This window comes from Martes martes (assembly GCF_963455335.1).
Source record: "Martes martes genome assembly, chromosome: 1".
Lineage (NCBI taxonomy): Eukaryota > Metazoa > Chordata > Mammalia > Carnivora > Mustelidae > Martes > Martes martes.
In genome coordinates this window covers 103,772,222-103,789,699 of record NC_137888.1, presented here as the reverse complement: position 1 = coordinate 103,789,699, position 17,478 = coordinate 103,772,222, and positions in this window count along the sequence as shown.

The following is a 17,478-nucleotide window of genomic DNA, read 5'->3' as shown; positions in this document are numbered from 1 at the left end:
CCAAGCTCAAGAAGTTAAAGCCCCTGAAGATGATTGAGGAAAAAATACAGACTCGCCTTTAGATGCTTGGACCAGCCTCAGAGGTTCCTGAGTTCTGATATTTTGAGGAGACTGCAAATTCTCCAACTCCAACATTTGTGATGAGTGACCTCTCATTTAAAAAACTCAGGGGAGAGAAAAATAATCTGACTAGAAATGTAGAAGACCTGTCTGTTTGTGCTTCACTACTTGACAATTTCTTTGAGGAATTATGGAATCTTTTTCTAAAGCTCCCTCATATCCTTGTGGAGAAGTCAAAACCTGAATAGAAAAAAAAAAAAAAAAAGGAAGAAAGAAGTGTGATGACATAAAATTTCTCAAAACTTAAAAACAACAACAAACCATCCCGTTGAAGGGGGCAAGCTTTTGTTGTTGTTCAATTTTCTTCTTAAATTGAATGTTACAATCTTATAGAAAAGTACTATATTACTAATATCCAAGTACTCAACAATTAGTCTTCTCATCATTTCACTATAATTGTTTTGAATTATTTTTTAAGAAAGAAGTGTTTATAGATACAGGTATAGTCCATTGTATACTCTTCTGTTATTGCATCCACTACACTATAGAGATTTTATGCTTTTACTACAGTGTTTGCATTAACAATCATTAGATAATATTGTTTTGCATGGTCTTAAAATTCATAGACTTGGTAATGCATCAAATATATCCTAGTACAAATGTAATTTTTTTTTTGCTCCAAATTATATCTGTGAGAATTTTTTCTGTTGATTCACATAGTGCTAGTTAGTTCATTTTACTTCACCCATTGTCATTGTCTATGACATAATTTGGCCATTCCTCTGTTAATGATGAGCATTTATCTTGTTTTTAATTGTTCATCTCAGTATTGTTTATAATAGTTTAAAGTCTTTTACATGTATCTTTCAACACAGGTATGAAAGTTTCTCTACAAGTATATCAAAGAAGAGAACTTCTGGGTTGGAGTTAAGTAATCTTAATTATTACAATATTGTGCAAGTAGCAAGACCTTTCAATACAAAAGAGGCATATAATTTTGAATTCTAGTGATATGATTCAAAACTCTTTAATAAGTCTCATGATACAACATGGATCTGTCCTCTATAGCCTGCATCTGGGACATATGCTCAGCTCTCTGATCTAGGTATCCAATATAGAAATTATATGTGACATGTTCTTCCTTTGTAATGCAGTACATGTGCTCTTCCTCCCTGCACGCTTCTGCCAGTAGCAAGAACAAAATGGTTAAACCCTCCCAGCTAAAACATTTTCACCTTTAAATGGACAGTTACAAAAAACCAACTCAAATGAGTCAGAGTTATAGGAAGAGAGCCTACAAGATTACATTAAAAAATTTCAACTGAAGGACTTATTTAGGATCAACAAAGCCAATTGGGGTGTAGGAGTGGGGGGAAACTGTATTACATTTTAAAACTAACTTCTGGGTTTCAGTTGTAGGAAGAAACCCAATACTAGTATATTAGCTGCTAAAATTATCTTTTCTTTAGTCCTATCTCCTGGTACTTTAAGGTAGCTGGGTTGGAAAAAAGGCCTAGAACAGTTTTCAAAATACAATAACATTCTCTAATCTTACAGGCAGAGAAATCAAGGTTTTCTTTTACATATACTTTTTTGGCATTATTTCACTTTAAAGTCTCCATGATAGATAGATTTATTAGAATCCACTTCTTAAGTCAAACTGAGTCTATAGCACATTGTATTAGTGAAAATTCCAATAAAGTTAAGGTGTTGAAATCAGATATTGAGAGAGGGAAAGGGTTGTGTTATTTACACTCAATATTTCAGTACAGTTTCTATTTCTTTATCTCTGGTATTTCCAGGTTACTGAAGTGGAGTAGTTAGTAGAAGAGCCTTGGACCTTTGCCAGTACTCTAGAATGTTAAGATCCTCACTCTCAGTAAATGATCAATAAATACATGCATATATTTGCAATCCAAACTGCATTCATCCAATCATACATATATCATACATATACCTGATTCTTTTTGAAAAGGTCACACTTATTTTCAATTAATATATACTTAGGAGTTACTTGCAAAGACATATATTGGGAAGAAGACAATCTATGAAGATAATGGCCTTTGAAGGAGTAGAATAATTCCTGGACTAAGTTGGAGTGTTTAGAAAGCACCCATATTCCCAAGTCTACTCATGCTTTCTTTCCTTACACCTGGCCCCAGTACTTCCCTGCTATTCCCTGCTTTGAAATAGGAAATAGTAACATAGTTAACAACCTCACCTCAGGCACCCACAGCCCTTGCACCCTATCCAATTTACACTCTGGGCCTCGACTGAATAGATCCCTATTTTACTCACTCTCAAATGGAAGTTGTGCCTGTAATAGTACTTCTTCAATGGACTGAGTTGTTGCAAATTTGGCTGTGTTCTCAGTAATGGAAAATTTGATGCATTTTGTTAGAACTCATCATTCATGGTCTACAAGAATAACCGACAAAGGTAAGAAGTAACCGCAGGTCTCTTGATCATCTGCTATCAGACAAAGAAAACAGCAGTTCGTATAGATGCTCTACCATTGTAAGGTGCCCAGTCTTTCCACTCTAATTTCATATTCCTCCTTCACTCCTGAATATCTTGCACTCATTTTAGTTTTCACATGAAGGCTTTTGTGTTATTTATTTATTTATTTATATTTGAAGTAGGTTCCGTGCCCTATATGGGGCTTGAACTCATGACCCTGAAAGCAAGAGTTGCATGCTCTACTGACTAAGCCAGCCAGACACCCCTTAACACTAAGACTTTTACTTTTAAAATTTTTTCTGAAAGATTTTATTTATTTACTTGAGAGAGAGAGAGAGAGGAGAGAGATAGAAAAAACAAGCAGGCAGGAAGAGCAGGGAGAAAGAGAGAAGCAGACTCTGTGCTGAGCAGGGAGCCCTAGTTGGGGCTTGATCCCATGACCCGGAGATCATGACCTGAGCTGAAGGTAGACGCTTAACTGACTGAGCTACCCAGGTGCCCAAAACTAAGACTTTTAAAAGCAAGTTCCCATACTCTAAATATTCCTTCTTCTTACATTCTTCTATGTAAGTCCTACCCATTCTCCAAAGTTAAACGGAACCACATCATTTCCTTTGAGCATTCCTCAAGAAGAGCAACTCACAGTTTTATAGAGTTATAGTAGAACTTCTGCCTGGCCATTTCAGGTGATTCAGTTAACATACAACTATATGCTGTTTTGGACTAGCAATGTATGTCCAGTAGTTTCCGTTGCCCTAATAGACTGTGAATACCTTGAGGGCAGGAGCTATACATATTTCCTACTCTCTCCTCTAGAAGTCTTAACAGGATTCTGACGCTAGTGGGTTTTTTTAATTTAACTAATTACTTCCTTGTCTTGACATTTAACTGGCCATAGGTTTGTGTCTTCTCTCCTTATGGGGATATAAACATCTTAGCAAAAACTATAGCTAAGACTCACGTGTTCCACCTAGAGCCATTGATCAATTAGCAGTTCTTGAATGAATGAAAGTATCATGTCTCTGGAAAAGAGTGGTGTAATTCATTAGTCTAAACAACAGTTACTTATCAAGGATTTTGTCATGGAAAAGATGAGCAGAGCTTCTGATCTTTAATCTCAAGGCAGGTCAGTTCTCTCAGGCTCCAGTAGCCATGGTGGATCATTTCTATTCAAAGTGAACGAACAGAATAGGGATAAATCTTTTCCATCCTTTCATCTATAGAACTTATGTACACAGTTGGCCATCAGTAAATGATTATTGAGTTGAAATAGAATAAATTCAACAGGTAGTTGAAGCATGTATTGAGGTCTTACCACTTGCTACCCATTGTCTTATCTAATCCTCATGACAATCAGTTGAAGAAAGTAATATTACCATGCTTTTACAGATGATAGGAATTAAGCCCAGACATATTAAAGCCTTATCCAGCTTCACAGCTAGAAAAGGACAGAGATGGGATACAAAGTTCATTTTGCTTAGGTCCTCTAGACCCAAATCCCAAATCCCTTTCATTACATCATACTGCCTTGCCCTCAGAAGTTTAAATTTGTTGTATGGACCGTAGGCCAATGAATGTATCTCCAGATTGATGGAGATATCTCATACTTAGACCTAAGTCTACTTAAACTTGGTGAAGGAGCCATTTCTGGCTCTTGAAAACATCTATTATATATTAACTGAAGAACTTAGGACTGGTGAGGAAGTATTTTGACATGAAAAAAGCAAATATTGACATTAGTTTCAATGGCAAATATTGCTCTTCAATTGTTATTCTTTAATTTTATTACTGTAACTTTATGTTCTTGAGCACTTTTGCTTAAGCACTTTTTTTTTCATTCGTTATGTGCGCATCTGATTGCCCAAGAGAACTGACCCATAGGCCAAATTTTCTCCCTACTCTTTACCTCCCCTCTCAATCCCAGATAGTGTATAGAATACTAACCTTATTTCTAAAATTATCTGTTAATTTTAAGGGAAAAATATAATCCCTGAATGTATATGGGGATTCATGGACTTGTTTTAGAACTGGAAAAAAACTCACACATTAGTGAAGCTGAGTGACTTGATCAAGGTCACAGAGTTAGCTAACCTCTTAGTTAAAGTGTAGACCTAAAATGGACCCAAGAGATCATCTAATTCAACCCCTTCATTTTTCAGATAAGTTAACAGTTACACACAATCCCAATACCTTTCAAGGTAAATACCTACAATGTCTTTCCACAATGACCTGGCTCCTAGTTGTAAAAACGACTGATGCTTTGTGTGCCTTTGTGTTAACTTAAGGTACATTCTTAAATATACCCACACTCCATAACTATAGTGGACAGAATTGATGTTCAGTAGCTTTTTGGAAGCCTCACCATGGAAACAAAGGTTTGGATTCCCTCAGATTGGATTTCGATGTCTTCCTCTAGAGCAGATAAATTGAGGCTCCTGCAGGCATGGGTTCTGTCAGATGAGACTTTAAATTTCAAAGTAAAAGATACTTCTCCGCAGGATATTAAAGAGTGTCATGGTGCACCATTAGCAAGGAATGCAGCCTGTCCCAATTCTCTTGGCCGACTCTTTGAAAACCTTGACTGAGGGAAAATCTTGTTCTTGGCCTCCTGGACTCTTGGAAGCTCTAAAGAAATGTAATTGCTTTTTGCAGCTAATAGACACTTAAAAATTGCTCCCAAAGAAATATGTCTAGTCGTTGATCATTAATACAGAATAATGGAAATGTGAAAAAGTCAAGAAACATGTTTTTGAGCATAATAAAAAATATTCCTATGTCCAAACCAGAACAGCTCTAGAAAGTCAGTTCTGCCTCTGGGAAGTAATTTTTGTTGTATAGAGTGAGGTCCTGGTTTTGTAACTTAGGAATGTAACAGTTGCTATGGGGTCAGCTATAGGGGTAGAAGTAGAAAGTAAAGGGCTTATCCATCCTCATTTCCAAGCTGACGCAACATGTTTTAAGTAGATGGTGTTTGGTTTCATTATGTTAACATCATCTCCCTCTGCTCTTTAATGCATCGCTTCAGTGCTTAGTAATTTAGTAACAGGTTGGAAATAGGCTAGGGGTAAAATGAGCCTCTGTTACCATAGGGACAACTCTCCACCTCTTACTTTTGAATTAGCATTGTAGCAGAAGGTGACATTTTGTCCCAGGGGCCCAGGGAAAAAATAAAGTTATAAATTCTATCATACATACAAACTTGTTGAATGTACAAGTCCTCTAGTATCTGCTCTTAAAGTAGTAGCTGATCAGAGCTTGATATGTTTTAATCAACTCAACATGAGAGGTGGTAACTACTTTTGCGCAATAGACAAATATTAATATTTTCATGATGAAAATTACCTGTTCATACTCTGTCCTTCTGTAAGACTTGGCTTCTTTGTGATGCAGACAAGCTGGTTTTCTAATCTTTCGAGGCATGCTATTAATTATTATTATCAATCTAAGGAGATGGATGAAATCCTAGGCATAAAACAGATCAAATCCAGATTTAATATTGATTGTATGATTTAACTTTTGTTCCATTTTTCCTGCTTTATATCAGTCTTAAAGAACATCAATGATTATGTCTTGCCGAATCACTTAAAGAAAGGGGTGCCTTTATAAATATCTGGAACAGCTACCAGATGAGATAGTATCTATACCATATTTATGAAAATCTTTAGTATGTCTTCACAGCAACAATTTCTAAATAGCTCTTGGGCACAAAAAGTGTGATTCAACCAATAAAAATCACATTGGACATTAGAAAAGTCACTCTGGCCTTTTTGGTCCACACTTTAATTAGAATGATCTCTCTTATATCATTTAGGTCTTAGAAGTGCAGTGTTCCTTTTGTGATCGTATGTCTGTTTTTGCCTATGTTTGTGTGACAAACACTACCTTTGGTTAAGATCTGCAGTGAATAAAGAATGGTCAGAAACTTCACATAGCAAGTTGCTATTTAACTTTTCCCCCCAACACTAATGATTTGTTGAAATTTATAGTTCTTATATTTATAACTAATGCTTACTAATACAAGCATTTCAAGGGTTTTCAGGTATTCTTGAATACCTGAAATGCTAGGAAGTAGAGTAACTTTTAACGTTCAAGAGAAGTCCATCATTTGTCCGCAATTTATGAAATGATGCCAATGCCATGAATTTTATTTCCTGGGACTCTAGTAGATTTAGGTAAGGGAAATAAAAGGTAATAATCTAGGGGTGCCTGTGTGGCTCGGTGGGTTAAGCCTCTGCCTTCGGCTCAGGTCATGATCTCAGGGTCCTGGGATCGAGGCCCACCTTGGTCTCTCTGCTCAGCAGGGAGCCTGCTTCCCCCTCTCTACCTGCCTCTGTGCCTACTGGTGATCTCTCTCTCTGTCTGTCAGATAAATAAATAAAATCTTTCTTTTTTTTTTTTTAAAGGGTAACAATCTATATGATAAGTAGTTTCAAAACTGGAAATTCATTTGTACTAACAAGTCTTTCTGATTCAAATATTTTCCAAAAAGGCTAGTTATGCTGTAGTATAAATTTCTTTAATTAGCTCCATTAGATTGAATATTTTGAATGGGGAGGAGAGGAAGTGAAGATTTTGACTGCATGAAAATTAAGTGAGGGGGGTGAACGGTCAAGAATAAGGATGGTGAGATCTGGGCCCCAAGGGCTTAGACTCCTGACCCTTCTCCAGACTCCTTGAGTCCCAGCCCCTCCCCAACTCATCTCTCTTTCCCATTATTGTGAGAATTTTCAGACTGCCTTATTCTTGGAGAGCTCTACAAATTATTCCTTGAGATACAAAGTCTCCTATGTGCCAGAGAGTTGAGAGTTCACTTCTGGGTATGAAATGTTCTTGAGAAATAAAACATAAAAATTCTTTTTTTTCCCCTTCATTTTCAAAGTGCTGTGATAAGAGTGAATAGCAGGTTGTGGCAACAGAAGACTATGCAGAATACAATAATTCATGACTGCCTAGCTGTTTTTGCTTATTTATGAATCAGTTAATTGTTCAGTCTTTTTGCACAAGAGTTTGGGAGCCCTTTTGTATGCAATTGGCTCATTCGGTCTCTTGGTGAAAGTGTTCAGGAAGAAGCTGAATGGTCATTTGCCAGAGATGTTTGAGAGAGGGCTTAAGCACCAGATGTTGGGTTGAGTTAGGTTACCTTCATGGCCTGTACCAACCTAAGGTCCTAGGAGAGAGATGGCAAATAAGCTTCAACAGAGTGACCCTTTCTATAAAGGAAAGTTAGTGTGTGTGACTGTTTGCTATCCCTGCCCTAGAACATTCAAGGGAAGGTTGATTCTGCCCTGCATTTCCATGTGCAACTATTCCCATAGTTTTCTGTTCATGTTCCCTGACTAAATCTTGAGCCCATCCAGCCATTGTGCATGACAAGCTGTTAGTCCAAACAAAGAGAGGATAAGAGAGCACGGTTCAGCATCAGGTAGTCTTAGAAAATAACTCAGTTATATATTTGTCATCAGCATCCCTCAAATAAAGGGAGATGCTTTAAAAACGTAGACATTTAGATTGGTAGGAGATAATTTGCTGCTATAGCTGTAATTAAAAGTGACAAAAGAGTTGATATGTGATCTTGCAAGGCAATGCGATAATAGACCTAAATGTACAACCCTCCATTTAAAACATGACCTGTTGGGTGTAATATGATTTAGAGTAGGACTGGCTTTAAATCAGTCTCAAGAAATTAGGGCCCAGGTTCACATCTTAATCAACCACAGGATTCCCCTATCAAGGTACATAAAGTGAGACACTGGATGTGTGTGATTTATATGGATTGCTATTTGCCCATGTCTGTGTGAAAGGCTGTCAAAATGGATGTTGCCTTTAATCTAAAAGTACTCAGTTGTTGTCATTTTGGCATTGTCCCTAATCAGAACTGAAGGTATGAGATTTAGAGTATTTCTGAGGAATTTTAAATAATTGCTAGAATCAATTTGAGTTCTGTAAAAACCTGTACATATTGTGGGAGTGAAAACAAAGGACGATTCATATGGATGATCCCTTGCCAAATTGGGCATGTGAAAGCTTCTAAGAATTTGCTAATATACCTTAATATAGTGACTTAAGGCCTTAAGAATATAACTCCTTCAAATACCTTAAATTTCAAGAGGGTTTTACTACCCATGTTTTCTTTTAGGTATATGATGCATTTGGAACAATATAGATGGGCAAATGATTCTTTAAGCATTATGTTTGACACCAAAGAGGAATTAAAACACAAGGCTTACAGATTGTATATTCTAATACATCAACAAAGCTAGAAAGAGGGAAAGACCAGTGTAGGTATTTTCTCCCATGTTAAGTGATTGGAGAGAGAACACTTTTCTGTAAATAGAATGGGTGCCTCAACTCATCTGACTAGTCTCCACAGAGGCGAATTAAAAATGGGTGGAAGAACTTATTCCAAGAGTAGGTTGAAGTCAGTAAAATTCTCCACTTAGTCAAGGACAAAGTTGTGGCTAAACTAGTGAAAGGCACTTCTTGTTATGTTACACAATGTGCTTTCCATACGGGGCACATTCCTCCCAGATTTGAGCAGTGAGATAGGATATGCATTTTCACGTGGACTATGTACCATACCTTCTTTCATCAGATAATACGACTTCACATGTCCTTGTTGCACTGACTTCTAGGAATCTCAGGGCTATACTTAGTCCTCAGTTTCAGAAACAATGTTGTTCTAGTGTTGTGGCACAAGTAGGTCTTTTTTCCCCTAGGTGATTTCTTTTGTGCTTTTAAAAAAATTGTTCCCATACAGGTGCTCTGAAATTGCAAGTTGCTTCAGATCCTTTATGGGAATATGAAGGGCCTAATTTCTATATCAAATAAACATATATAAATGTCGTTGAAATGATTTCTTACATGTTTTGACCTTAAGATCTAAAGATAAATCTAGAAATCACGGCCATTAGGATTGCACAAATAGTTGTAAAACCGAAGTTGAATTGGGTGGGGGGTGGGCAGGCTTGTTGTGTTGAAATGGTAGTTTCTTTTTTAAAAAGTTTGAATGCATTATTATTCTTTGTGTACACAAAACACCACATGCATCTCCTGCCTTTCACAGGACATACTGCCATCCCTCTGCCACAGGTCTTGTTCCTGTCCAGGTTCCACCTGTATGAATGTAGCATCTTTGAAGATGTTGCTTAAAACTGACTCCTCTCCAAAACCTCTTATGCTAGATGCTTTCCAATTTCTGTTACTTTTATTTTTTTCAAAGATATTCTTTTTTCAGTGTCACACTGCTGCTATTTACCCATGTTCCTGTTGTCTCTTACCCACCATCTGCGGCAGCATCCTATATATGCGTATATACTCCAGGACCCATTTATTAAGTTTGTCTTCATGATTGGCATATTTTCTTCTACCTCTCTACAGTGTTAAATCAGAACCTTTCCCACAGACAAGAGGTTAAAAAAAAAAACTATGAACATAACAGTTTTCATAGACAAGAAAAAATGGTACTTACTATACACAGTCTTCTCTGTAATTCTCTCTCTCTCTCTCTCTCTGTCTTCTACGTTTAATTCCCCAAATCAGATGATTTTGGTAATCCAAGAGCATTATTCATCTCTTGTAATACCTGAGAATTTGTTCAAGTTATTTAGAGATGCTTTATTTTGCAGTATTTCAGTTTTTTTAATACAAAAATTTTAATACAAATACTTTCAGTGTTGCTTCTTAAGATTTACCACATACTGAAGCTTTGCCTAGTGAACTCAAAACTCAAACAAAACCAGAAATGTGTTAGTTTAGGTAAATCTTACTGAGTGTAAAGGAAAGCTAGCATTCCCTTTTTCTTTTTGATGCAATTGTATGCTATATCAACATTTACACAATGATGTCTCTTTTCCTGTGACTATTTTCCGACACATAACTGTATCATTGAAACAGTTTATAATAAGTGCTTCAAAGTGATTGGTGCTGTGAGATGTTTCTTCAACTCAAACTTATATTTTCTAAATGATTTTTTTTTTAAATGTTTGGACCTTCAGGGCAGGGTTCCATGCCAAAATGTCATTACCTCCTACTCCTTAAAGGTCTGCTTTGTATGTCCAATGAGCCAATACACTTCCAAAAGGAAAACCACTCTTCTCTTCCTTGTTTAATAAATGGAAAGCCTGAGACTTATAGTTTCCAAAGAAACTAATTATTTGGAAGGATCTATGCCGTATTTGGTAGGGATAGAGTTTCACTTAACCAAGGAAGTTACAACATGGGTGGGTGTACTTCCTCATGCTCAGTCATCCCCAGACAGTGGTTGGAAGAGCAGTCTTGAAGGTGAAGGTTGAAGGTTTGGTTCTACTGGAGAACCAAATAAAGTTTTTGCCTCTCAGAGCAATAGATTATGTTTTATGAAGTTCACACGTGTGATGTGAAGATAATGGATTAGAGGCATAGCATAGAGCAGTGGTCTCAAAGTGTTTCTTGGACCAGCACCCACAGGTTAAAAATACAAATTATTGGGGTGCCTGGGTGGCTCAGTGGGTTAAGCCTCTGCCTTCGGCTCAGGTCATGATCTCAGGATCCTGGGATGGAGCCCTGAATCGGGCTCTCTGCTCAGCGCAGAGCCTGCTTCTCCCCTCTCTCTGCCTGCCTCTCTGCCTACTTGTGATTTCTTTCTCTGTCAAAATAAATGAATAAAAACTTTAAAAAAATGCAAATTCTCAACCCCCACTTAGACCTCCTGAATCAGAACCTGAGGAAGGAGCCCAGTAATTGTTGGTTTCACAATCTCTCCAGATGATTCTGTTTCCTGCTAAAAATTGAGAACCAGTAGAGTGGAGGCAGGAAGACTACCTTGAAATATATCAAGTTCTGAAACTGTACCTAGGGCACCCTTCACCTGGCACATAGCAGGTACTCAATATATGTTTGCTAAATAAGTAAAAAACAGTAAGAAATAATGGAAGTCTAAATTAGTAAAGAAAAAGCATATAATATTGGAACCAAGAAAGACTGGTTCCATCTGCAGTTCAGTCAAGAACAGAATTGACTCTTGAGATCTTATAAATAAGTTGTGAAATTTGTCCTTATTTGACAATTTTCTTCCTTGTCTTTCCTTGTATTGCTCAGTATAAATTCAAAGGACATGTTGTGTTTTCTTTTTTTTCTTTTTTTTAAAAGATTTTATTTATTTATTTGAGAGAGAGAGAGCAAACACAAGCAGGGGGAGGGGCAGAGAGAGAGGGAGAAGCAGACTTCCCATTGAGCAGGGAGCCCTATGCGGGGCTCATCCCAGGATCCTGAGATCATGACCTGAGCCGAAGACAGAGGCTTTAACCCACTGAGCCACCCAGGCGCCCCCATGTTGTGTTTTCTTAAAAGACATGAATAAAGGGGGACATTTTAGTGGCTTCTACCTGCTTCTGAAGAGGGCCTGTGTATTTCTCTGCCACCTGAAAGAGAATCCATGTGGTTGACAAGGTGCCCCAAGTCCTGGGGCTATCAGAAAATATGACAGTGGGAACTAGGCAGACTATCTGGGATGAAAAAAACTTGAGGGGTAGTTAGAACCAGGAGGAGGGGCCGTGTATTCCTGAAGCTGCACTGTCATTGTTTTCGAGGAACGTCCAACCTTGTAGCAGAAAGGCCGTAATTCCATTATTAATGTCTTTGCTATGTTCACTGATAACAAGGAGTTATGTCAGAGGGAGGCACCCAAATATCTCCTCTCCACCAGTCATTCTGTTGGAATTTGACACACATACTTAAGCTTTACATCTAAGCACATCATGTTAATATCTCCATTGTATAAACTGAGGCCAGTTGGAGTAATTTATCTGAGGTTATGCAACCACAAAGTCATAACATGGGAATACAACAAACTTAGGCCATCTGACTCCAGACCCTGCATTTAATCTTCGGTTATTAAATAGAATGCATGAGGCAGTTAGAGTTTCAGACGTTTTGAATCTTTATAAAGTATACATTTGTTACATAAACATTATTGAGTTTCTAATTATTTGTAGCATATTCATTAATTAATATTTTGGACTTGAGTATTGAGATTTCGATCAGAAACACAATCTCCTGCTACAGGGCACACTGCCTGGGAAAACTGAATGTGAACAGCCACATTTGGCTTATGGCAACTTTAGAAGGAATATAACTTTCTGTCCCTTGTCGCTCTCTTTTGGTCTATGCTTTCTTTTTCTATCAAATGCTTTTAATTATATTTGTCTGCATTTAAGTAGAAACTTTTTTTTGTCAGTACTTCTTTTATAAAAGCAATACATTCCTCTTTTTCCTCCTCATATTTGATGTGTATTTCAAGCTTTGAAATGTCTTAAGTTACACTAGGGACATCCAATTAAACTGTTGTAAAGAATGAGGTCTCAGAATTGTCACATTCTCCCATCCTCTTCCTGTATGAATGTTACTTGTTGTCAGACCACTTGGCAACTTGATCAAAGCAGTATTGGGTGCAAGAAACTTGACTCAAACTGGTCCTCTGTTGGTTGGAGACTTAGGGTCTTGAGAATTGAGAATTTCTTTACCTGTAAAATGCATATCATAACATTTGCCTTGAATTTACCTTTTTGGGGAGTGGTAGTGGTGAAGAATGACTGAATTAGTTAATTTACATCAAATAATTTCAGTTCCTTAAAGGTTACATGTGACATAAGTTAAATGCGCATTCTGCATATTTTATTCTACAGTGGACCTTGGACTGTGAAAAATCTAGAAGTCTTTTGGATAAAATGGGGTGGAGATAAGAAATCATTCTTATTTTAAAATATTTTTAATACTATAATTACCATTTCACCCTTTTATTATGGTTTAATCTTTATCCCTCACTTTCTTTCTTTTTTATTATTATTATCTTGAGTTAGCCAACATATAGTGCATCATTAGTTTTTGATGTAGTGTTCAGTGATTCATTAGTTGCGTATAACACCTAGTGCTCATCAAAACACATGCCCTCCTTACTGGGTAATGGGTATACTTCACTTTCAACAACCATTCATTCTTGTGGGAGCAGTTTGAACAGCACTTGGTATCTTTGTAGGGGTTTTGTTGATTGTACAGAAAGAAGTGGTAAACTATTGAACAATGCCAAAACATAATGGGGTATTCATGCTTTTGTTTCCTTGAGTCCTAAAAAACTGTGCAATGAAGAATAAGAGATAATAAAACACAGGGCTGGAATTTGGTCAATACACACTGGTGTAGTGGGACATTAAAATACTGGAATACCTCTCTACTGATTGATAAATAGCAACTATCCTCAGCCCCCACATACTCCCACCCACTGCCCCAGCCTTCTTGATGTCAACACCAGGAAACCTTGAACCTCCTCATATCCAGAAATTGAAGGGTGAACACTTGCCCTGGCAAGGGGCTTCCAGTACCCTGCTCCTGGTGACTGTTCTGATTGGCTGTGTTCAGTACTAAAGGTATTAAATACTTTGGATATCTCCCTCTGTGATCACATACAAAACTCAAAAGATCAACCATACTAGTTTCATTGAAACTCTTGACAACTACTTTCTTCTTCATTTCTATGTCCAGATCTTCTTGGATCTTAATTTCTGCCATTTGTCTTTTTGTTATTGCTTTAGGAGCTTAATATCGGTGTGAGATGAGAGAAGGGAAAGAAGACAGCCACTGGAAAACAAGTTGAAGGTCCACAGGCTGACACTGAGAATGGGTTTGCCAAGATGTTCCATTTTATTGAACATCTTGAAGCATTTAAAAGAAAATGATGTCCCATGAAACTCAGATGCATATAGCCAGGTGCTTTCCTCTTAATATTTAAACCCATCTTATTTAAGATTTAATCCATATGTTAAGTCATTGACTTCAAAAGATATTCTTTGAGAAGCTAAGCAAAATGATGAAAAAGGGGTCTGAAGATTATGATCAAAGATGTCATTTATGGGTTGGGGGGTCAGGAACTGAGGAGAGGGAGGAAAAACTTGGGGGTTTCATGAAGTCCCTTAAGTATGTGAAATGTTCTAGAGCACAAGGGAACTCTTGAAATTTCACAATCATAGAATCTTTCTTCATTTCCAAAAGAACATGTTTTTGAGACAGCGTATAATATAGCTATTTGTTCTCTTGGACACATCTCAGGCAAGAAAAAGAAGTTGGGAAAATGAGCCCATTGTTTTTCAAAATTAGTGACAAACTTCAAAATAATTCCAAACAAACCTCAAATAAAACATTTTCCCCCTACTGTGAATCCTCTTTAAACTGTTTGGGTCAGTCTGTTTTAATGAGTCGCATTCACGCTGACACATCCACACACTTGAGACAAAGACGACTGCACCTCTAAACCCATTTAAAAATGATAGATGACTGTCAGCTTTGTGAAAGCAGCACATGCAGTGGCTTGATAGCGCAGAATGAAAGCAATCTACAAGTGCAAGTCTGTTTCTTTTGGCAACGGAAGGAGTTGCTAATGGATTCATCATTTTCTGTTAAGCATGAATGTCAAACAAAAAAACATTTAGGGCTCTATTCAACTGAATTTCCGGCTCGGCGCTTGCCAGCCATGGAAGCCCTGTGACTTGGAACCTGTGCAGCCCAAGCCTGATTCTTGTTTCCAAAGTTCCGTGGGGCCAGTACCGCGGAACTTGGAATTCTGCCGAGGGCTCCTCCTCCTCTCCTCAGCCCTCCTCCCTCCTTTCTCCTCTTGTATGAAGCCACCAGTCATGCTTCCTAACTGAATGCCATCTAGGGAGGGGAGGTGGTTGCCAGCTCTTAGGACCTCAGCGGACTCTACCTCAGAATCACACAGGAAGTCCACTAACACCACTCGAGGAGGGATGGCAAGGTGAGGATCTGTTTTATCCAGGGTTTCTGGGGCCTTGGTGCCTTGGAATTTCGTGGTTGTAGTGGGCATTGCGTGCTTTCTATTTTCGTGTCATAAATAGGCAATGTGTTCTGTACTCTTTCAATAAACAAAAAATAAATACAAAAACAATCTAAGTTAGAATGTCTGGGCTTCATAAGTGCTATGTTCTTTGAATGAACCTCGAGAGAATTTAGAGGGGAATTCCAGCCTCAGGACACAGCTCTTCTTAGATTCTTGACCACAGAAGAGCTGCCTCTGTATGGGAGACTAGTTTCTTCCCCTGGGCCCAGAGTGGGCAGAGGTAGGAATCTGCTCCCACACAAAGGATCAGCAGCATCCACCCATACAGGGGAGTGGTGACGGTGACACAGAGCCTGGGCCCTCACACACCAGACCAGTACAATCTGGCCACCAGCTATGTGATCTTGGACAAGTCTCTTTACCCCTCAGTGCCTCAGTGTCCTCACTTGGTTTTTGGGGATTAAACGAGATAACATGAGAACAAGTGGATACACTACTTTATGATTATAAAACACTACAGGGTGGTCATCATTATTAATGGAACTATTTGAATTAATAAAATCAATTAATGAATACAGGAGGTAATGGTCTAATAGGAATAACTAGAACAGACAAGTTAAGAGATTTAGATTCCTGCCAACTCTTTTTTGACTTTGAGAAAAATCAGTGTACCCGTTAAACTGGAAGACAGAGGTTTATCCCATCACTAATTTTATGAGCACACTATGCCATGGCTTACTACCTTATCTCATCTCTGGAAGTGGCCCCAGTGGCTCTCTAAATGTCGCCCTACCGCCAATCATAGGACTATTATAGCTTTATTGTTTTGCATTTCCCTGGCATTTTGGTCTTCCTATTGCTCTATTAAAATGCAAACATATGGAAAAATCATAGGCCTTTACTTAGCAGTTAGCACTTTAACAGGGTATAAGCTGGCATCAGACACAGGGTTGATGCCAGTGGGCTCGGGGAAGAAAGAGGATACCACACGGAAGGAAGCCCTCAAATCAATTTCACTTTTTTTGCAGATATGTTTTCACGTCCCTCTGTGTCTAAAAATCAGTAATATCGGGAGGACAATTGGAATAAATTGTGAAATGTTGCATTGCCTTCCACATTACAGGACTGGAAGTGATTTAATGTGACGTTAATAATGATAATGACCTCAGCCTAACGGATGAAGGCAGAACTTGTAAAGGAATCAATGAGTGGTCTCTCTTGAAAATATTTTAATCTAAAATATCAAATGTTGCTTCCCTCAGGAAGCCTTCCTGATTCACCATATAGATTCAATCATAGTATATTACTTTGTAAATGTATTTCTCACAATGTCATTCATTTATTTGCATAATTGCAAATACACGTATTTACTACAACCCAAGACTCTTATAACTCTATATTCAATACCTCACACAATTTCTAGCACACTGTAGAAACTCAGGAGGTATTTGTTGGATTTAATAGGTACAAATCTGGAAGATAAAATAGATTAAGCTACTCCCCCGTGCATCCAGGACTTGGTCTACCTAACAATTAAACCTAAAGATGTTTTTCAGGAGAATATTAAACATTACAAAGGTTTAGTCATCACACAATTAAAAAAAATACTTCCATTTAGATGATGCTTTAATCAAATTAAGTGGTGTTTGTTAAAGCATTTAGCTAAATGTTACATGCCTGTACCTCTTACAAATATAATCAAATTCGTCCCCAAATTATCTATGCTCACATTATAGTGCATTGGCAAAGCTACATCCCAAATGTCACTTTAACCTGCAGAAATGATCAGATTCGTATTCTACAGAGCTGGTTTCAATGAGGAATTTTCAGAATGATGAAACCAGAGTTAGCTGGTAGCAATTATTGGTACATTTCAGATGAGCTCAGCGTGAAGAATAAGACTGAAGAAAGATTAAGTCTCAAATACTAAGGGACAGAAAAAAAATGAAAAGAGAGACCGAAGGGGCTTGAAACGCAGGAAAGGACCAGTTATCTGCAGGAAGCTGGTATTCTTATGTGAGATGCATGTGACCCAGTCTGGGTTAGAATGTTATCTCTATGTGATCTGCAGAATTTCTCTCTTGACTGTAGCAACCTCAGAAGAGTGAATTAAAGTCTTAAGGAGAAAAATCAAT